The following is a 24,585-nucleotide window of genomic DNA, read 5'->3' as shown; positions in this document are numbered from 1 at the left end:
CTTATCACTGGCTGGGCAATAAAAAAAGGTATCCATTTACCGTTGTTTAGTACACTAACGTTTCGAATAAAAACAGATTTTTAACAATTCAATAAAATTCAAAGTACCAATTGTCAATGGTTGCTATTGTAAGTTATTAGATAAATAAGTAATATCATTTTACAACGACAACACAGTCTTGGCAATAAAAAAAGTATATATTATGTAAAAGAAGAAGAAGAAATGTAAAAAAGATTTTACCTTTATATACGCTTTTATACAAATACCAACTTCGCAAGTGGTTGAAAAATTGAAAGATTAAAATTTAATGGTCGCTCGTGTCAGAGTCGAGCTTGTACAAAATTGCCAGTAAGGTACGATCGTGTCATAGTCGAGCGCGTACATTAGGGGGTTAAACACGTTTTAAACTGTTCTAAACAAAAACTGTTTTAAACGTAAACGAATGTTTAAAACATATTTAAACAGTTGATTAAAACAAAATGTTTAAAACGAAACAACCCTGATCTCATCTGTGAGATTAAAAATATGTAAATGTCTGCCCTAAACTTAACAAAAATTAGCGAACTGGACTATGCAATTAAAAATGGTTATATTTTTATTTTGAACTGACATTTTTAAATAACCACATAAATAATTAACACAAAAAAACATTTAGACCTCATGATCAGGCGCAAAATTAATCTCACAGATGACTTAGAAAATAATAACAAATGTCATTGAATTAGGGACAGAAACATTGGTAACTATAATATGTTGAAGTGGTAAGCATAGTAAACACCGCAAACAAAATCGGAAGAGATAAACTTAATAATATCGCTTGTAAGTAGAAGTGTAAGAAAACATTATTAATATTGATGATTATGATAGAATAATGAGAGTTTCATTCATTATTATAATTTGCAACAGCTACCTTTGTTGTACTTAACTGATAAGCTCTTATTTTTAAGCCAATTTCTCTCTCTCTCTCTCTCTCTCTCTATATATATATATATATATATATATATATATATATATATATATATATATATATATATATATATATATATATAAAGAAGAAAGATTAATCTTTGCAGATAAGTTAAACAGTAAAGTTTTGAATATTGGGGAAATCTGCAAACCAAAACTCAATGCGTATCAATTGTACGGCCTAACGTTTTCGTGAATGATTATTCACTTCTTCAGGGCTGAAATAAAGAAAATGTTAATTAGCCATATATATTCCATGCAAAATGTTAGTTTTCATTACCAATACGTAGAATTGTAGAGTTACGTTGTTAAGTAATAAAAAAGACGATATGTATAAAAACATATCTCTTTTTGTTTGAAGTAAAAAGAAAACACAACACTTCAACTTGGAAAACCATGGCTATATGGTTACAATCAATGAATTATTTACTCAAGGAACCAATTACACTAGCATATAACTACATTTTATGTTGGAAGTAACTTTACATGTAGATGAGAACAATGAATGTTTAAATATGTCCTTCTTTTTTTGAACTTTCCCGTTCGGTGTTAACTATATTGAGCGCATGCTCATGAATAGACATGTAGGTTCATTTGACCTACGCATAGAAGTACCAAACACCCAATCGGTACGGACAAATATCCAATTTACTATAGAGAAAGAGGATACTAACTTTTCAGTACCCTTTCTAGACATCAGAATGATAAGGGATGCAAACAATATAATTAAAATTGATTGGTATCAGAAACCTACTCATTCGGGCAGGTATTTAAACTACCATTCATATCACAAACATTCCACCAAAGTTAATTTAGTAAAACAGATGAAAAGCAGAGTCATCAAATTATCAGATCCTTCCTTCCATAACAAAAACCTGCAAATACTAACTAAATTGTTCATCTCAAATTCTTATCCAACCACACTAATAAATAAGATCTTGTTTAACACAGTCCATAATGAAGACTTAACACCTTCCCCCGCGACTAACAATGTTGACCTTGATGGCTTAGGCAATGACAGGGTCTCTAATACTCCAACTTTAAATAGATATTTTTCAATACCTTATATCAAAGATATTACTCCGGGGTTGACTAGGATATTTAATAATTTAGAAAGTAACAATAACAACAATGATAATCATTTTAAAATCAATGTGGCTTTCAGATCAGCTTTAACAATTAACAACCTTTTTTCAAAAGTTAAGGATAAAACAGAAATAGGTAAGCTTAGTAATATTGTCTACAAAGTTCCCTGTTCTTCTTGTAACAAATCGTACATTGGTCAAACTTCTCAACTTCTTAAATTTAGGATCACTTTACACAAAAGTGATTCACGTCTTCAGCCCGACCGTTGTGCATTGGCTAAACACGTCCATACCACAGGTCATTCCATGGACTTTGAAAACACCCTCGTTCTTCATCAAGAGAACAATAAATTTAAAAGGGAATTTATTGAAATGTCCTATATCTTCCTTAATGATTCCTCTATTAATGTTAAAGGTGACTTCAAAAATCTGAGTGATATTTATCATCTTTTACTCAGATCAGATACAGCCATAGATCGAATTTGCATGACTCCAACTTGACTGATAATACGTAATTGTCAATATTAATAGTTCTTAGAATAAAAAGTAATTTTTGTTTGCCAATAATCAACAATAATTTTAAAATTTTTAAAAAAAAAAAACCTTTAAATAAATAGAATATGTAATTATGTAACATGACACTTATGTTGCGGTACATCCTCTTGTAATATTTAGATAAATAAACCTTAATATTTTTGTTTAATAATACCTTTTGTCCGTACCGATTGGGTGTTTGGTACTTCTATGCGTAGGTCAAATGAACCTACATGTCTATTCATGAGCATGCGCTCAATATAGTTAACACCGAACGGGAAAGTTCAAAAAAAGAAGGACATATTTAAACATTCATTGTTCTCATCTACATGTAAAGTTACTTCCAACATAAAATGTAGTTATATGCTAGTGTAATTGGTTCCTTGAGTAAATAATTCATTGATTGTAACCATATAGCCATGGTTTTCCAAGTTGAAGTGTTGTGTTTTCTTTTTACTTCAAACAAAAAGAGATATGTTTTTATACATATCGTCTTTTTTATTACTTAACAACGTAACTCTACAATTCTACGTATTGGTAATGAAAACTAACATTTTGCATGGAATATATATGGCTAATTAACATTTTCTTTATTTCAGCCCTGAAGAAGTGAATAATCATTCACGAAAACGTTAGGCCGTACAATTGATACGCATTGAGTTTTGGTTTGCAGATTTCCCCAATATTCAAAACTTTACTATATATATATATATATATATATATATATATATATATATATATATATATATATATATATATATATATATATATATATATTGCTTACGCCAGTTATTTTCTATTTTAGATTTTTCCCAGAAGAGCCGAGTGGAAATTATGAAAACGTTACCTGCATCTGTATATACTAAAAAACGGCAAACTATGAAGAAGCCTAAACAAAGTCTAATCTGTGAAAAAGCAACATTAAAATATTTTGCTTGTTTTAAAGATGTCTTTAGCATAAATAATTTAAACAAAAATACAATCGTTCAGACTGAAGAAGGGCTTTACAAATGTGAAATTTGTTTTAAGCAGTTTAGCGTTGCAGATGGTTTGAAAACGCATTTGAGAGAGCATACTGAAGAAAAGCCTTGCCAGTGTGAAATTTGTTTTAAGCAGTTTAGTAAAGCAAGTGGCTTGAAAAGACATTTGAGAGTGCACACTGGAGAAAAACCGTATAAGTGTGAAGTTTGTTTTAAGCAGTTTAGTCAATCGTCTTATTTGAAAAAGCATTTGAGATTGCATACTGGAGAAAAGCCTTGTAGGTGTGAATTTTGTTTTAAGCAGTTTAGCGTAGCAAGCAAGTTGAAAAGGCATTTGAGAGTGCATACTGGAGAAAAGCCTTACAAGTGTGAAATTTGTTTTAAGCAGTTTGGGAGAGTAGATGAGTTGAAAACACATTTGATAGTGCACACCGGGGAAAAACCTTACAAGTGTGAAATTTGTTTAACACATTATAATAGTACAAGTAATTTGAAAAGACATTCGAGAACACATACTGGAGAAAAGCCTTATAAGTGTGAAGTTTGTTCTAAGCAGTTTAGCTTTATAGATCGATTGAAAACGCATTTGAGAGTGCATACTGGAGAAAAGCCTTATAAGTGTGAAATTTGTTTTAAGCAGTTTAGAAAATCGTGTCAATTGAAAACACATTTGGGAGTGCATACTGGAGAAAAGCCTTACAAGTGCAAAATTTGTATGACGCAGTTTAGTGAAGCAGGTAGTTTGAAAAATCATTTTAAAGTACACACTGGAGAAAAGCCTCACAAGTGTGAAATTTGTTTTAAGCAGTTTAGCATAGTAAGCTATTTGAAAAGGCATTTGAGAATGCATACTGGAGAAAAGCCTTATAAGTGTGAAGTTTGTTTTAAGCAGTTTAGCTTTGGAGGTAGTTTAAAAAAGCATTTGAGAACGCACACTAAAGAAAAGCCTCACAGATGTGAAATTTGTTTGACGCAGTTTAGTGAGACAGCAACTTAAAAAGTCATTTAAGAATACACACTGGAGAAAAGCCTTACAGGTGTGAAATGAAACAGTTTCAGTTTACTAAAGCAAATAATTTGAAAAAACATTTTGAAAGTGCACACTGGAAATCCTAACACGTTCGGGCGCATCTCATATGTGAGATTAAAAATGAATGTCTGCCCTAAACTAAACAACAAAAATTACCAAACTGGACTATGCAATTAAAAATATTTTTATTTTGAACTCACATTTTTAAATAACCACGTAAATAATTAACACAAAAAACATTTAGACCACATGATCGGGCGCAAAATTAATCTCACAGATCTCTTCTCTTCTTCTTTTTGTGTTGACATGACTCTGCATGTTTTTCAATGTGCCTCCAGTTTATCATTCCATCTTTTTCGTGGTCTTCCCACTTATCGTCTTCCTTTTGGGAAACCGTCTCTCGCCGTCCTTACTACTCTATTTGTTGTCATTCGGCGTATGTGGTTGTTCCATTCTACTCTTCTGTTTTTCATCTAGTTAATGTTGTCGTAGTTGCATCTCCGTCGTTTATCTGCACTTCTAGCTCTATCCCATAGTGTCTTACCGTCGATTTTTCGAAGTGTTTTCATATCTGCTGTTTCTAGCATTATTTTTGCCCTTTCTGTATCAGGTCGTGTTTCTGCTGCGTATGTCATTATTGTTGTGATGACTGTTTTGTAAATTCTGTCATTCACTTCTTTTCCGATATTTTTATTTCTCCATATTGTGTTATTCAGGCAACCTGCGGCTCTGTTTGCTTTATTCACCTGATCTTCCACTTCTGTTTCGAGCTAGATAGTGTGATGCCTAGATATTTAAACTCCATCACTTGTTCTGTTATTATCTGACCCTCCAGCTCTAATTTACACCTTATTAGATTTGCTGTTATAACCATGCATTTAGTCTTTTTTTTTTTGGGAAATTAACATGTTAAATTTTCTAGCGGTTATACTAAATTGGTGCAGCATACGTTGTAAATTATCTTCACTTTGAAAGATTAGTATTGCGTCGTCTGCATAGCAGATTATTTTAAGTTGCTTTTCTCCCATTTGGTATCCTCTGTTTGTTCTTACTTTTTTATTATTTCATCCATGATCAGGTTGAACAATAGAGGACTCAGGGAGTCTCCCTGTCTTATCCCATTGCCAGCTTCAATTGGGTCAGTTAGTTCTTTATCTACTTTTACTTTTATTGTGTTGTTCTGGTAGATAACGACCAAAGTGATAACAAACAAACTGAATAAAATTATAACATTAGCAGAAGAACAACAAGCTTTTAGGTCGGGAAGATCATGTACCGACGCTATGTTTATAATGAGGCATGTTCAATAAAAATCGCTAGAATACAACAAACCAGCATACTTATGTTTCGTGGACCTTAAGAAGGCACGTGACAGGGTCAAATTAAAGGACGTTACCGATTTATTGTACGCAAGAGAGGTACCTCTAGGAATCTCACAGATGACTTCGGAAATAATAAAAAATATCAGTGAATTAGGGACAGGAACATTTTTGTCTAATAGAAGACAAGGGTAATTGAGTTCCAGCATGTAAGAGTGTATTGTGTTTGTATTTAATTATGAGGTGTGATAATGGGTGCTTTGAACAAGAACTGTATTTATCGTGGTTCAAATAACATAATCTGTCTTCATTGTACTTGAACGTTTATTTTACTTTAACACGTTAACGGACAGTGCGTCAAATGTATCAGCAAGTGTTGTGACACTATATTTTTTTTGCAAAGTAGAATAGCTCAATTTTTGCTCATTCAATCATTGCTCAATTTTTTTTAGCGCTTATAGTTTATGGAAACAAAGAGCTTTTTAAGATTTTTTGTAAACATATGGACGACGACCATGGACATCGTGTCACATTTAATATGCATCTGTAGATGTAATGTGACATTTTTGATACCGACTTTTTGTCACAACTCGTTATTTTAACAATGCCGTCTATAGACGTTGTGTCACATTACATCAATGGAAATTACAAAATATAAAAATACAAAAATGGTTTTTTAACGATGGTGTAAGGGTAAGGGTTTATCAACATCAAAAATTGAGATCAACACATATTCATTTAATTCTTAAATGTACTAGAAACGAAAACCAAAACATACACATTTGTTTACATTTTTACTGCGTCACCTAGTTTTGTAGAAGCACCAGTCGACGATATTGCATAGTAAACTAATTCATATTTTCGTATGTCATGGCCACGCTGAGTCGACAATATAAACAAACTAGATGTTATAAGTTTGTTTATATAAACACGAAGGTAGGGTGATTCATTCTAGTTCATTCGTATTATTAAAAAAGAACATTCTTAATCCAGATGCTCTAGCAGATGGTTTTACCGCGAGCACATCAACTATTTACTGTGGTCTTTATAGTTGGTAATAAATAAGCAGTTATACATATTGTTTACTTCAGCAACCCCTATTGGTAGGGGGTAACTACCCCCAACTACCCTAAGATGTTTCCCGAGGGTGCATACCCGCATATGGCGATCTAAGACCAGGGACGAACACGGAAACTAGCAGTTTGGAACGAGTATGGGAGGAAAGTCGTCCAAGGATGAACTCCAGGAGAATGGAGTAGTGAACAGCAACTTTATCGTCAAGAGTAAGGAGGTCAAACCCGATACGGAGCTGAAGGTGCTGCTTTACATAATTACGGCTGTTCTGATTCTTAGATTGGCGTGGTCACTATGGAAGGCCCACAGAAAGAACCTCAAAAGGAACATTCACCGTGGACTGGCGAGATCAACAGCGAACATTGACGTTTAAAGTGGTGAGTCCCTATTATCTGTTCTTATGGTATTTCCATGATATAGTCGTAATTCACAATATAATAATAATATAATCATAATTTAAGATACACATAATATAAGTTTTACCTATTTTTATCTACCAATTCTATTTTAATTACCTTATTGGTATTATAGGAATTTTTTTTTTACAAATATCATGGTTATTTATAGGACGCAATGATACATTTTTATATGATTTTTATATATTTATTAGCATATATTTTTATCTTTACCGACTTTTTATCCAATTATTATTTTACCTACTGATTTTTATGACATTTTGATTTGACTACTGATTTTTATGGTGATCTATATTGATTGATATAATGATTTTTATTGCAATTTACTACATTTTTACTATTTTTGACATAATATTTTATATTATGTATTTACTATACCTCGTAAGACTGTCAAATTTATGCGTTCGTTACGAGTACAGGAATAAGGATAGGAAAATTATGAATAAATGAGTAGCAACAAAGTTACTTGGGAAGACTTCGTCAAAATAGTTGAGGAGATTACGCAAGAAGTAATAAGACAAAGTAGAAGAGTCTTGAAGAAGAAAGTACCTAAATCTAAGGATATACAAGAAGAAGTAACGACACAGTTAATTAAATTGTATAACAAATTCACACACTTAACGAAGATAAATTGGGAAGCGCTATCGGAGAAACAAAGAGAAGCGTGCAACAAATATTTTGGAAGAATCAGACACAAAGTTATACGCTCATTTCAAGCTGTAAACTTAAGAACAGTAGTTCCAAGTTCAATACATTAGCCTATCGACAAGGAAATAGAAGAAGAACAAAGCGACGAGGAAGTAGAAGAGGAAAAAAGTGACGAGGAGATAGAAGAGGAAAAAATTGACGAGGAAATAGAAGAGGGAAAAAGCGACATAAAACAAGATATAAAAATATTAAACATGGCTCTGACAATCAACGAATTTTTGAATATTGCAAGCAAGGTATTGCCCAACGAGTTTGATGGAAGCGCAGGGAAACTACAACCATTTTTAGATGCACTAGAACTACTGGGAAAAATAGCAGAAGGACATGAAGAAACAGCGATAACATTAATAAAGACAAGATTGGCCAATAAGGCTAGAAACCTGATAACTACAGAGGATACGATCCCACTTATAGCCGCGGCACTGACGAAAGAATTAAGAGGCGACAATCCGAAAACGATAATAGACAAGTTAGCAAAGAAAGGGCAAGGAAACAAAGATGCAGCAGTGTACGCATCTGAAGTAGAGGAACTAGCGGAACAGTTAAAGGTAGCATACATAGCGGAAGGAATGCCATTGGAATTAGCGAAAAAATACACAACGGAAACAGTTGTAGCAACAATGAAACGAAATGTTAATACGGATAGAGCTAAGTTAATACTGGAGGCAGGTAATTTCACAACACCGCAGGAAGTAGTATCTAAATTTTTATCGATTGATACGACAGAGGAGAACACACAGGGAAGAGTATTCAATTATAGGACGAATTATGAAAATAGGAGAGGACAGCAGCAATACCGAAGAGGATACCATAACAAATACGATAGAGGAAGAAGAAATAACTTCGGACAACGGAACGAAGGAGAAGCAACAGAAAACCAACGGAATTATTCGAACAGAGGATATAGACAATTTAACAACCAAACGTACAGAGGGAACCAGAGAGGAGGACGTAACAGAAACGTAAGGCTACTGGAGTTAGAGGACAGCCATGGGGAACCAGAAAACCAGCAGTTGGGGTTTTGAATGAACGAAGCAAGGAAAGTACACAGTCAGAAGTGGAATATAATATTTACAACTTCGACTTAAACCTTACGAATTTTGTACGAATGAAAACAGGAATCCTAGAAAACACAAATACATTTATCATAGACACAGGAGCTGATACACAGGAGCTGATATTTCAATACTGAAATGTTCACAAGATTTTATGAAGGAACATGTGAAACCAAACACAAAGGCGAAAATAAAAGGAGTAACTAAAGGAGAATTACAAACAATGGGAGAAGTTGAAACAACACTAGAAGTAAAAGGATCTCGATTTGAGCATATCTTTCAATTAGTTGAACCTAGCTTTCCTATTCCAACCGACGGAATCATTGGGAGAGACTTTATTTCAAACTTTCAATGCATACTAGACTATGCTAACCTTAAAATGCACATTAAAGAGGACAACGATCGTTACATTAGTACGAACATTTTGGATAATATAGATAATGACACGATAATAATACCGCGTAGATGTGAAATTTACAGAGTCGTAAAAATTTTTCAAACGCTGAAGAACGACCGGATAGTGGAACAACAGGAAATACAACCAGGAATATTCATAGCGAGAGCAATTATTTCAAGTAATAATCCGTACATCAAAATTTTGAACACAACCTACGAAACAGTAAAAGTAGAGACAAACGCAATCAAAACATTAGACATTAAATTATTCAACATATATAGACTGATCAACGACAGCAAGGATAGGAAAAAGGAATTACGGGAATCATTGAAGTTAGACATTCCAGAGTACATACGCGATAAATTAGTATCTTTATGCGAAGATTATTCAGATATATTCGCCCTAAACATGTAACAACTTCTACGAACAGAAACTGAGAGTTAAAGACCAAACTCCGGTATATATTAAAAATTATAGGACACCTCATGCACAAACAGAGGAATTAAACCGTCAAGTACAAAAACTGAGAGACCAAGGAATAATAGAACCGTCCACATCAGAATACAACAGCCCAGTAGTGCTGGTACTGAAAAAAGCGATAGATGGAAATAAAGCATGGAGATTATGAATAGATTTTAGACAACTGAACAAGAAAATAGTCACAGACAAATTTCCTTTACCAAGAATAGACTCGATATTAGATCAACTAGGAAGAGCAAAATGGTTTTCAGTTATAGACTTAATGTCAGGTTTTCACCAAATACCATTAGAAAAATCATCTAGGAAATACACATCGTTTAGCACAGAAAATGGAGCATTTCAATTTACCAGATTACCTTTTGGATTAAATGTAAGCCCAAATAGATTTTCAAGGATGATGTCAATAGCATTTTCAGGATTAACACCAGACAAAGCATTTCTTTACATGGACGATATAGTAGTAATAGGAATATCCGAAAAACATCACCTAGACAACCTGAAAAAGACATTCGAGACATGTCGAAAATTCAATTTGAAACTTAACCCAGGAAAATGTCAATTTGTTAGAAGAGAAGTAACATATTTAGGACATGATCTTTCTCAGGAAGGAGTATCACCGGACAAAGCGAAATATGCAACGATTGAACAATACCCGACACCTAAGACAGCGGAAGAAACAAAAAGATTTGTAGCATTTTGTAACTATTATAGACGTTTTATTCAAAATTTTGCTGAAATATGCAGACTACTCAACAGATTATCGAGAAAAGGAGTAGAATTTTTTTGGTCAGAAGAATGTGAAAAAGCATTCAATAAGCTTAAATCACCTCTAATGAAGCCACCGATCCTAAAATATCCAGATTTCAATAAACAATTCATCCTAACAACAGACGCATCCAACGAGAGTTGTTCAGCAATTTTAAGTCAAGATTATAACGGAATAGACCTACCAATAGCATACGCATCAAGAAGTTTCAATAAAGGAGAATGTAATAAACCTATAATCGTTAAGGAATTACTAGCGATTCATTGGGGAATTAATCATTTCAAATGTTATTTATATGGAGCACCAACATTTTTAGTCAAAACGGATCATAAACCACTAACACATTTATTTGCAATGAAAGAACCAACTTCGAAACTTACAAGGATCAGATTAGATTTAGAGGAATACGATTTCGAAATAGAGTATATAACAGGGAAAAATAACTATGCAGACAGTCTTTCAAGAATAACATTACATCAACTAAAGAACCTATACATAGACAATACCCATATATTAGCTATAACACGAGCTCAAGCAAGAGAAAAGAAGAAGGAAGCAAGGCAAACGAAGGCAGAAAGTGAACTCGCACTACAGCCAGAAGCCCCCAGACAGACAGTAAGAAAGGTACTAAATAATTTAGAGGCGCATAGACTACCAATTTTGTCCTTTGGAGCAGAACTAATCTCACCAAGGCTGAGCATTAGGGTCAAAAACAAAATAAAATGCAGCAAGAGCATAGCCGCAGGATTCAATCATTTCGATTTAAACCAAATGTTGGCACAGCTTGATAAGCTGGCGGTAGAGAATGCAGTACGTAAAGTAAAAATATACGTAAACGATATTATTTTTAAAGTGTGCACAATTGAGGAACTTATTAAACAAGGAAACAAAATATTGAAGAATGTAGAAATATACATATGTGAAGTACCAGAAACAATAGAAGATGACAAAGAAAAACACAGATTAATAGAAGAATACCATAACCACCCGATGTTTGGAGGACACGTAGGAAATAATAGGCTAATAAAGAAGCTAAAAGCAAGATTTAGATGGAAAAATTTGGAAAAAGACGTAAGAAAATACGTTAAACAATGTCATAAATGTCAAATTAACAAACCGAAAAGAACACATGTCGAAGAATTCGTGATATCGGACACTTCTTCCAAACCATGGGACATAGTATACATAGATACGATAGGTCCATTCACTACGGTGAGTCACGAAATAAATATTTAATTTTGTATCGATTAAAACACAGTAACCAGTTGGTGGCGCTATTAAACAACAATTTTCTTCCTTGCATGTAGTCAGAAAATTTCCCGAAGGGGATGGATGTAAGGGTTTATCAACATCCAAAATTGAGATCAACACATATTCATTTAATTCTTAAATGTACTAGAAACGAAAACCAAAACATACACATTTGTTTACATTTTTACTGGGTCACCTAGTTTTGTTAGAAGCACCAGTCGACGATATTGCATAGTCAACTAATTCATATTTTCGTATGTCATGGCCACGCTGAGTCGACAATATAAACAAACTAGATGTTATAAGTTTGTTTATAACATCTAGTTTGTTTATATAGACACGAAGGTAGGGTGATTCATTCTAGTTCATTCGTATTTTTAAAAAAGAACATTCTTAATCCAGATGCTCCAGCAGATGGTTTTACCGCGAGCACATCAACTATTTACGGTGGTCTTTATAGTTGGTAATAAGTAAGCAGTTATACATATTGTTTAATTCAGCAACCCCTATTGGTAGGGGGTAACTACCCCCAACTACCCTAAGATGTTTCCCGAGGGTGCATACCCGCATATACTTAACAAAAATTAAATTATTATATCTGTCATGCTGACCATCGGCATCTTATAAAAAAATAATAGGTTTGTTCTAGCATCAGTTTCAAACGGTTTGAAACCATCAGCGAATAGTGGACCAGCGCGAGTAGAGGGGATAGCACTGGTGTGGGGGCAGACGGTTTCTGACTAGTTTGACTGTTTGCTAGAACAAACCTATTGTACATTGCCCCATTGCCGCCAATATATCCCTGTAAGTTGGAACTATTAGTCCAGAGAAATAAGGTTTTTGTCGGGACACTTGAGCAGCCAGGTTGCAAATGGATTTTTTGGGTACTTTATACCTAATTCATTATAAATACAAAAATGCCTGTCACAGTTCGAACGAGAATTTTAGTTATTAACAAATAAGGGTCAAAAATGGCAGTTTTTTCGTTTAAATCGCTACAGGTAAAAATAGGGTAATTATATATATTATTTAGAGTATTCGCATTTTAGTAGATCAGCTAAGGTTTAAAATGACACTTTTTGAATTTTGGTCCGATCATTTTTTGCTTCGGAAATTGCAATATAAGACTAAAATTTCAAAAATAAAAAATGTGCTATAACTTTTGCAAAAATGGCCTTAAGACTTTCATATTGCACAAAAAGTTGAGTCAAATATTCCATATATGTAAGGCAGAAAAAATTTTAAGACGATTCGTCAATTAATTTAAATTTTATTCAATTTATTTATCGCAAAGAGTTTTTCGCAATGTTATTGTTCCGAAAATAATAATGATATAGCAATTCTGTGGAAACCACGTGCAAGAAGAATAGTTATATTTTCAAAGTGTTGAAAACAAATAATTAAAAAATCGTTTTTATCACTCCGAAAAAAGTTTAGTAAAATAGAGTCATTTTTGGCTTATAAACAATTTGAATAGCTTTGTTAATATTGACTATAGAGTAAATCTACTTTAGGATTTCAAAAGTTGGAATTTTTACACGAATTTTCAGAAAAAAATTTTTTGCCTAGGTTAGTTAGCCATCAACAAGCTCCGGCGATATTAATCGCAGCATATGTTTGCAGAATCAGTTTCATTTTTTGAGTGCACGGATTTTATTAATTCCCCTCCACCGACCACAAATTAATTCCGTTGGGACGCCATTTTTAAAACTTTATTAACCACTCTGTTGAGGTTTAAAGTTTACTCAAACTTTTACACATAAACTATATATATATCTTCAACTTCAAAATAGCTCAAGTTAGGTTGCTTAATTGTTATAAACAAAGTAGCCGTCAATTAAATAAAAAAGTGGCTAACTTTGACCGTAATTATCTAGGCGAAAAGTTTTTCTTTGAAAATTTGTATAAAAATAACAATTTTTCAAATCCCATTGTAGTTTTAGCCTACAGTCAATATTAACAAAGTTATTCAAATTGTTTATAAGCCAAAAAGTCTATATTTCAGTAAAATATTTTCTTAGTGATAAAAATGACTTTTTTCTAAGGATGCTATACAATGTGCAACTTCTCTCACTACTTACATACATTCAAAACGAACAATTTCTCAGGCTGTGACAAAAGTCGGCCATTGCAGTGAGAAATATTTTTTCTCACGGGTTCCATACGTAGAATCGCGGTTTCCATGGTAACATGCACAATACAAACACAAATATTTTTGCCAAATAAATGTGTCAAATCAAAACTTATTAGAAATTATTTTTCAAAACTGTTCAAATATAACTGGTAACTATAATTTTAAATAAATAAAAGTATATAAGGGATTCCAGACCTGATCCTGCTACCAGCAACTGGTTTTATAAACAGCTCTGAAATATTATTAGTAAAAATCGATAATTAACAAGTTAAAATTACTACTAAAGTGATAATAGTGATTGTTTAAGTGCAGGAAATCATACGTGAGTAAAGAAAACTCTCATTTTGTTTGATTGCATGATAATTAACTGATCATTGTTCTGACTAACCTAACAATTTGGTTAGAATAAAAAGAGCAATTATCAAAATCTGGTTGTTCGTCAACATTTAAATAAAGCAGGTCCGTACTCAGCCAAATTAATGAAACCGAAAAATCGAAAACGACCAAAATGAATAATAATAACAGCAATGGTATTATTGATACTGATAACTCACCAAACACTAAAAAAATATTCCACAGCATTGACTCATTCACCAATAACTTTTCCAAGCAAAGAACAGGGAATTATCTTTTCTGCAATAGAGGGCCTCAAATTACAAGATTACTTATTAGAACTCGGACCAATTGTAGATCCAAAAAACATATTTTCATCCAAGATTTCAAACAACCGTGTTTCTGTATACTTATCAAGTAAATCAGTGGTAAACAAATTTTTAAAAGAACCTAATTCTATTAAAATTAATAACAGTAATACCAGTAAGAAAGCTAGTTACCCCGTCACAAAGACTTGTTCTATCCAACGTAAGTCCCACAATTCCACATAATTTATTGGAAACCAAGTTAAAAACTATTGGATTGCAGCTAATGTCACCCATCACATTCTTACGAATTGGAGCACCTGATCCAGCGTATAGTCACATACTTAGTTTTCGAAGGCAGGTGTACATATCTCCTCCAGAAGATAATTTCCAAATTCCCGAAGTATTAGAAATTAATCATGATGACTCAACATATATCACACATATCTTACAACAGATACATTATGCTATAAGTGCAAGCAACCAGGTCATTTGGCATCACAATGTGCCAGCCTCCAACTCCAAACTCCTACTTCTCCATATACTAAATCACAACAACAAAGTTCCTCTCTAGACAATCCCTCAGACAGCAATAATTCTAGTGAGTCTATATCAAATACTACTAACCTTGAAATGATATGTGAACAAACACCAATTACTCCTATACTCAATGAGCCTAATCACGACATACCCACTTCTTTTGAAGTTCAAACAACTTCAATAACTAATCCTACGACCTCTAAACGAAATGCAACATCTAGTCCAGAAGATACACCAGATATTACTAATTCCTCAGAAGCAAACTCTTACTTTCCAAAACCTGTTCCAAAAGCTCCAAAGAAAAAGTTGAAGTCGGAAGACAAACCCTCATTAGAATTTCGAGAATTGTCCCAAAACATAATCAATTTCATTGACAACTACAATCCAAAGTTCCCACTCGATAGTCAACAATTCACTGATCTGTTAGAGAATACTCACGGTAACAGTGATGCATTAACCATTGCTAAAGACTATACCCAAAATATTCCATCTCTTATAGACATGATAAATGCAATACATTCGCAGGCTGAAGATCGAAAAATGAAAATCAAATGTACTAGACTAACTAATAAATTAACTAAACAAGTGCCCCGACTTTCTGTTTCATCTGACTTAGACAGTGATGTATCACAAAACTAATTATTTAAATAAAAATATAAGTCATGTATAATAAATATTTTACAGTTGAATTTAAACAGTTTTCACACCCGCCTACCCTTATTTCAGGTATTAATTAGGAAATATTCTCCTGATATTATATGTCTTCAAGAAACTAATTTTAAAGACAACAATGTGTGTGACTTGAAGTCATATATCCGTGGCTCTCGGGTAAAAGGGCATATCTATGCAAAATGAAATTGTTCAGGAGACGAAATTGAAAGTTCAACATTTTTCTAAAATCAAATGTGTTACTTTAGCCATTGTTTGGCATATTATAATGAAAGAGAATCTAATAAACTAACTTTTGCTGCATATAAACAATTCATACCTTACTCTAATTTGAAGTTATTAGTAGTTTTCTTCATCAGGGTACTCAGATATATCCTTTTACTCAAATGTAAATGTTATTATGTATGACATATACAATAGTTTGTACTACCTTAATGGTGAAAGGCTGATATTAATAAAACGGATTATTTACTGTTAATGGTTTTTATTGTAATAAAAAATGGAAAAGAAGGTGAATATTATAATTAAATTATTGTGCGCTGCAGAAAGGGGCCATTCATCAATTTCTTCTCCATCCAGTAAGACGTCTTCAACGTTTTCATCCGATGGAATAGACCTATAGTAGTCGTGGAAGACATCGGGTATTAGCGGCAGCATGTCAATGAGGTCCTTCTTCTTATTCGCTGAGATTGCCAGAGGACCAACGTAGGACAGTTCAGGGTTCAGATGGCTGCGGAAACGGCCTCTACGGCGATAGTTTATTGTCTTGAACGACGAATCCGGATCCAGTGCCTCCTTGTAGAGGACTTTTCCTGCCTCTTTTATGTAACGGAGCCACTTTATTTTCCTCCATGTAACTTTTTCCCCGTCTTCGTTTACTTTTTTATTTTGAAGTGCCGACTTGTACAAATCAGAGAATTGGAAAAAGTCTGACTGCTTCATTTCTGTCACAACAAATGGGTTTTTCTTCCCCGTCTGACGAACCAACTGCATCCAGTCGTGCGGGTGATAGATTGGGATATTTGATTTTTTTTTTTTCATTTTTTCTATCAGAGCATGATCAGAGTCACACTCCATATGAGTGTGACCAGGAACTAGAAATTTGTGGTCAATCACCTCTAGAGTTGGATGGTCGTTTATGACAGACATGAACATGGCAGCTACATGCGAGTTCTTATTCTGTCCTCCACATGTGTCTGACCACAAGATTACCCTCTTCACATGTGGTGGAAGATTCAAGAGATGCTTCTGTAAACATGAAGCAATTTGGTTGCCTCCTCTTGCAGCTACTACTTCATTCCACATGTAGCAGTGCACTTGATTATCCGTGCAATCATGCACAATTAAATTAAATACCCACAGTTGCCTTTTGTAGAAAACGACTGAAGTTTCTAGTTGGGGAGTCGGCAAGCATTGCTGCAAATCAAATACAAGTGTTTTAATACACTCATCAACCAAACTTTTATCATTCCGTTTTGCCTCATGTGCTTGATCTGCCATATCGTGGTGCTGCTGTAGCTGGATGTCAAGAGCATCTTTTTCTTTATCCAGTGTTAAAGATATCTTCATTTTTAGTTTGTCACAGGTGTTGCATGTGTCTTTGCTAGGAGATTTAATTGCCAAGTTCAGCCCGTGAAATATCCTTGTGTAAATTGATAGGCTAACTGGTTTGAACATTGCATCTATCTTTGGCTTATATTCGGCATAGCATTTTATTACATATAGTGTAATGCGATGGCAAATACTTTTTTTCTGTGTCCCTTCGGGAATAGTGACTGCGATACGATGGTATCGAGAGTAGGTGACTTTTTACCCTTTCAATTTCGTCATCACATATTTTGTTTGGAGGTGCATGTTTATACCACGCTGGTCATCCTTGGGTATTCCTGATGTACTTCTTCTTCGTCTTCTTCTTCGCGCGACTAGGATTACTCCTGTTTGTCTGCCTCTTATTCCGTTTCAGTTGTTGTTGACTGTACATTGTCTTTCCACCTTTTCGGCGGCCTTCCAACGGGTCTTCTGCTATACGGCTTGTTGTTTTTACACATGTTCGCTAATCTATCGGGTTCCATTCGATTTACATGTTCGTTCCAGTTTTTCTTTCTTGTTTTTATCCACCTGTTAATATTTTGAATTTTGCAACGTTCTCGTATACTTCTGTGCTTTGTCTGTCTCTTAATGATATGCCCGCTATTGATCTTAATACTTTCATTTCGATATTGTTGATTTGTTGTTTCGTCTTTCTTGTATCGGTCCTTGTCTCCGCTGCATATGTTAGGATAGGTCTTACTGTTGTCTTGTATACTTTTATTTTGCTTTCCGTGGTCAGATATTTGTTTCTCCATATGGTTTCTCGGACGCAACCACTTACTCTTGCCGCTGTTGTTGCTTGTGTTGTGGTCTCTGTTCTTATATTCCTGTCAGTAGTGATCTCTACTCCTAGGTAATTGAATTTCATTACTTGTTCTACAATTTTGCCGTCTATTTCTAACTTGCATCTACGCGGCTCTTTACTTATCACTATACATTTAGTTTTTTTCTACCGATATTCTCATATTAAATTTATTTGCTGTGAGATTGAAAGTGTGGAGCTGCCTTTGTAGGTCATCCTCGTTATCAGCAATTAGTACTGCATCATCGGCATAGCATAGTATCGTGATTTTATGCGCTCCCATGTGGTATCCATGTCGTTTTCTGACTTCGTGAATTATTTGATTCATCATCATATTGAATAACAATGGGCTGAGCGAGTCTCCTTGGCGGATTCCTCCTTTTAGTTCTATGCGTTCTGTTTCTCCTGTTGACATTATAACTCTGGTCTTGTTGTTCTTGTTAATTTCCTTAATTAGCCTTATTATCTGGTGGTCTATTTGTTCAGCTTGTAATAAATTTAAGATATCATTTCGCCTCACCCTGTCAAAAGCACTTTTTAAATCTACAAAGCACATGTATGCTGGTTTTCCATATTCAATAGACTTTTCTACTATTTGCCTGATAATAAAAATTGCATCTATTGTGCTGCGGTTCTTCCGCAAGCCTTGCTGTTCATCTGCCATATTCGCTTTTTCCTCGATTTTATCTTTTATGACTGCCGTCAACAATTTTAATGTGCTGTTCATCAGACTAATGCCTCTGATGTACTTTCGGCTACTTTTTTTATAGCGCTTGTTAAAAACTTCGCCGTTTCACCAAAGGTATATAGAAAGCATTTCTTACAAACAGGCTGAAGATTTGGCGGCCTGGTATGATTACCAGGCAACCAAATCGTCGTTGGGATGTAGGTTTTCTGCCAGTGGCCGTTCTGAAAATACTCAACAAACGATAAAATACAACGTGTTTGAGAGATTAATAAGATTAAGTAAAACAAAAATTAATGAAATTACCTTTATTACATTTGAGTAAATGAACGTAAGCCGTGATATCTTCGTTTTTTCACATATATTAAACACTTTATGCTGATTAAATTTGGGTAAATGAAATTATGTCCAAATATCTCCTTTTACTCTAATCATGATTAGTAAATTTTGTGCATCTGATTCCAGTAAACGAAAATATCTCTAAATATCCCTTTTTACCCAAACGTAATTCTTGCATTCTTGGTTAAATATGATTCAGGTAAAGAGAATTATCTACTAATATAACATTTTACCCGAATTTATTTTGTAAATACATTTGCAAACTAAAGCATATCTGGAATTATTCCTCTTTACTCCATTGTAAACGTTAATTTTGTTCAATGACTCCCTTTTCACATGTCAAAATCTAATGGAATTATTTAGATTGTAGAATATATCTTTTACCCAAATGAAGAGCACAAAATTTACTTTATTTTCAAATTTTTACCTCATTTCGGGAAAAATTCGAGATATGCCCTTTTACCCGAGAGCCACGGATATAATGTCTACTATCAAAATAGACAGAAAAATCATGCCAGTGGTGGTGTTGCAATATATACTAAAATCGATTTACAAGTAAACAGAATTACAATTAATACAAACTTAGAAGCAATAGCAGTAACAGTAACAACAGGTACTAATCAAAAAATGAACATATGTAACATTTATATTCCCCTGAACCATAAAATCCAAGGAAATGAACTTTCCGACTTAATTATGCAAATTCCATCACCAACATTAATTCTTGGTGACTTTAACAGCCATAATCTTCTGAGGGGTTCCGAAAAAACTACTAAAAATGGAAAGTTATTAGCAAACACAATCAATAGCCTGGATGTAACAATAATAAACGATGGAGCTAAAACTCGTTTCGACGCAGCTTCTGGAAATTTTTCAGCAATTTACTTGTCTATTTCTGACCCATCGACGTTACTAAATCACACATGGCAAACCGTAGACGATTTATATGGAAGTGATCATTATCCAATAATAGTAACAAAAATTTCCAACCCCACAACAAAAACCAATCCTTTTCAGAAGTGGAAAATTAAGCAAGCCAACTGGAACATCTTTAAAACAAAAATTACCGAAGAAATATCAAATATCTCTCTATAAGTGAAGAAGACATAAACTTAATAGTCCAGGGTAATGAGGTTTTTTTCCATGACACCCGAGCAGCCAGGGTACTGAAGCGTTTTTTCGACAGGTAATACCTATGAGAACAAATTGTAACTATTTCCTGCGTAGGATCTGGCGGCCATTTTTATTTATAAACAATTAACTGTCAAAAAATGGCATTTTTCCCTTTTTTTTCAAATCAATGGAAAACAGTGAAACTTATGGTTTTTTTAGTATAAATATCTTTGAGATTATGGAAAAAGCTTTAAAATTACGTATTACAAAGTTTGATATACGCATTTATTGTTAATATAATTGCGAAAAAAGGTCGGAATTGCAAAAAAAATTAATTTCGCAATATCTATTGTAAAAATTAGTGTACTGGTTTGAAATTTTTTTCAAAAAAGGGTTCTTTGGTGCTTAATGTGTGATAAAAATTTCAAAGCGATTCATTCAATTGTTTTAATTTTATTCAAATTGTTTATCCCAGAGAGCATTTTTTTGCAATAACAAAGTCAGAAAAAAATGACATTAGAACCATTCCACAGGTGTCAAATGAAAGAGCATGAGCTATATTTTCAACTTGGTTAAAAAAAGCGAATAAAAAATGCATTTATTAGTAATACCTAAATAATTATGCAAAAGTATCGTAAATCTTTCCTTATAAACTTTTAATTTTTTATATAAGAAATTATTTATATTATTATGTATCACTTTATCAATCAAAGATAGAGTAAAAATTTTAATTTTTTAATTATAACGCGGGCACATAAATTTGATACACCCTGTATATTGATTTGTAACTATTTAGTAGAAGGTAGCTTTTACGCAATGGGTTTATCCTTAATGAGTTTTTCCCTGAAGACTTAAAGACATTTGTAAATAAAGTGAAGTGAAAAGACAATTTATTTAGGATTATAATTTAAAAAGATTGTTTGTTACGTGAAAGGTAAAATCCACAGGTAGCTGTAATTATTAGTTTTTAGAAAAATAAAGGTAGAGAGATTTGGAATTTTAAGTCTGTTTGTTTAAGCACAAGAATATTTGTATAATTTCCGAAAAGTGATAGTTTGAGTAGAAGTATTGATTGAAAGAATGCCTGGGTTTTTCGAATGAAAATAGGAATGTGGAAAGAGAAATGTTTCTGATTGGCTTGGCAATTTGGAATGGGGAAAGAGAAGTTTGAATGTTGAGACAGTTTGGAAAAGAAAGATCATTGTGTGGCCGGCATCCGAGAAGGGCAGTCGAAAAGTTTTCGCGGATAGTTCAGAAGCAAGTACTAGTGGTTGTTTGATAGTGGAGACTAGCTGAAAAGTGGAACGAGAGACAAATCAAATTAAGAAGAAATACCTCTTTGATTCTGTAAAGTCCAAGAGAGTAAGTTACAAGAATTATAGTATAAAAATTATTTGTGACACCAAGTAAAAAAGACACTTGGGTCTCAGGAGATTATTATTGAGAGAAAGAGAGGAGAGAGTTTTGGAGTTTATTGAACGAGTACTGGTCAAAAGAGGCCTGGCTTGTGTTTTGGAGAAATAGTTGCTGGTATTCTGCTGGATTGATGCTGAGAACGGAGAGGGCTTTGATTGGTAGCCTAACATAATCAACAAGGAAGAGCTGTTTGGGTCAAGAGGAGACATCATTGTGTGTGAATCAAAAAGGTCAGTCAATAACTTATGTGATAGATGTTCTTTATAATCAGAAGTTAAAATTTTTGCGTAAAATCATATGAATTAAGATTCCAACATTTCAAAAATTTAATAGGAAGTATAAGTAGTTTTGCAAATACCTAAATTTGTTTGTTTTATTTTATTTTATTAATGTTATCAGGAACAAAGCGATAAATATTTGTTTGAATTAGATTAATTATATGGTAAAAGTTTCATTTGGACGATTATGCCCACAGGATTTAATTGGTAGACTTTCAGAGCATTGCTTTTGATAATAAAGGTATTTGTATGTGCTTATTTATGGTTTTTCTATTTATTTCCTTTTCCTATTTCATCCCGATAAGGATCAACTAAGAGATACTGAAGCCACGAGAAAGGATAAGTATAACCTAAGATAATTTAGTTATTTTTTATGACAAAAAGGCACCCTGAGATTTTTTCTTCATTTTTTATGTATGATTTGAGTCAATTCAATAATTAATTAAATAAATACTAATTAATATAAAAGTAATAGAAAGCAGATCATAACAATATTTATTACAATTTTTTATCAATTATGATATAAATAACATTACTTGGTAGTTTTGCACTTAAAACAGGGTAAAAAAGTTAATTTTTTTGGAAAAGTTTATTCAAAAAGTTTATAAGGAAAGATTTACGATACTTTTGCATAATTATTTATTACTAATAAATGCATTTTTTATTTGCTTTCTTTAAACCAAGTTGGAAATATAGCTCATGCTCTTCCATTTGACACCTGTGGAATGGTTCTAACGTCATTTTTTCTGACTTATGTTATTGCAAAAAAAATGCTCTCTGGGATAAACAATTCGAATAAAATTTAAACAATTGAATGAATCGCTTTGAAATTTTTATCACATATTAAGCACTAAAAAATCCTCATTTGACAAAAATTTCAAACCTGTACACTAATTTTTACAACAGTTATTGCGAAAATATTTTTTTTTTGCAATTCCGACCTTTTTTCGCAATTATATCAACAATAAATGAGTATATCAAACTTTGTAATATGTCATTTTAAAGCTTTTTCCATAATCTCAAAGATATTTGTACTAAAAAAAATCATGTTTCACTGTTTTCCATTGATTTGAAAAAAAAGGAAAATGCCATTTTTTGACAGTTAATTGTCTATAAATAAAAATGGCCGCCAGATCCTACGCAGGAAATAGTTACAATTTGTTCCTATAGGTATTACTTGTCGAAAAAACGCTTCAGTACCCTGGCTGCTGAAGTGTCACGAACAGGGTATATTTTTGTCTTATTACCTTGGCCTATAACTTTAAAATTGTTTAATAACTTAATCACTGAAGCAGCCACAATTGCAATGGGAAAAACAAAGTACATAAAAAAAAACAAAGTTGTTCCCTGGTGGAATGAAGAGTGTGAATTGGCAATAAAGCAAAGTAAAAAAGCATTAAATACTTTCAAAAGACATAAAACTAATGAGAACTTGATAGAGCTTAGGAAAAAAGGGCATATGCAAAATTAATTACTACCAGATCTAAAAAAGAGTCTTGGAAAAATACGTTTAAAGTATTAACAGGAATACTAACATGTCATCCGCATGGAAAAAAGTAAAGAAAATAGCTGGCGTCAATACACAAAATGGAATAAAATACCTAGAACGAAATGGAAACCTAATTATTCAAAACAAAAAAATTGTAGAAGAATTAGCTGAAACATACAGACAAGAGTCTACAAATGAAAATTACAACAATACTTTTTTACGTTATCGGGAAGAAGAAGAAGCAAATCCAATTGAAATTGTAGCCAGTAACGATGATATAAATACTCCAATTAATAAAACAGAACTGTTAGAAGCTGTCCAAATGTTAAAAAACACATCACCCGGCCCAGATGACTTACCCGCAATATTCCTACAACAGTTACCTAACGAAGCTTTAGACTTCCTATTGAATCTTTTTAACATAATCTGGTGTAAACAAAAATTTCCCGACTTATGGAGACAAGCTATTGTCATCTCTATTCTTAAACCTAACAATCCGGCAACAGCAGCAGAATCATATAGGCCAATATCACTTACATGTTCTACTTGCAAACTGCTAGAGAAAATAATAAATAATAGACTTATGTGGCATTTGGAACATCACAATTTACTCATACCGGAACAAGCTGGATTTCGTCCCTTAAGATCCACTACAGATAATGTTTTACATTTAGAAAGTCAAATTAATGAAGCCTTCTGTAACAAACAGAAATGCATAGCTGATATCCACAAAGCATTTGATTTAGCATGGCGATACAGAATATTAACAAAGCTACAGACTTAGGGAATTCTAGGAAACATGTTGGCATTTTTGAATAACTTTCTAAATCA

The 24,585-nt window shown here is 33.2% G+C and overlaps 1 protein-coding gene across 1 annotated transcript in view; it reads left to right on the top strand.

Moving 5' to 3' along the window:
* The window catches only part of LOC114337465 (zinc finger protein 845-like), an 88,916-nt gene that overhangs the window by 44,464 nt on the left and 19,867 nt on the right, over positions 1 to 24,585 (top strand). The window contains exon 5 of the transcript XR_007698725.1: positions 3,391 to 7,365. The gene's annotated coding sequence lies outside the window, so the exon portion shown is untranslated. The remainder of the gene's footprint in view (positions 1 to 3,390; positions 7,366 to 24,585) is intronic.

The sequence above is a fragment of the Diabrotica virgifera genome, chromosome 6 (assembly GCF_917563875.1).
Source record: "Diabrotica virgifera virgifera chromosome 6, PGI_DIABVI_V3a".
Taxonomy (NCBI): Eukaryota; Metazoa; Arthropoda; class Insecta; order Coleoptera; family Chrysomelidae; genus Diabrotica; species Diabrotica virgifera.
This window is presented reverse-complemented; position numbering and strand designations above follow the sequence as displayed.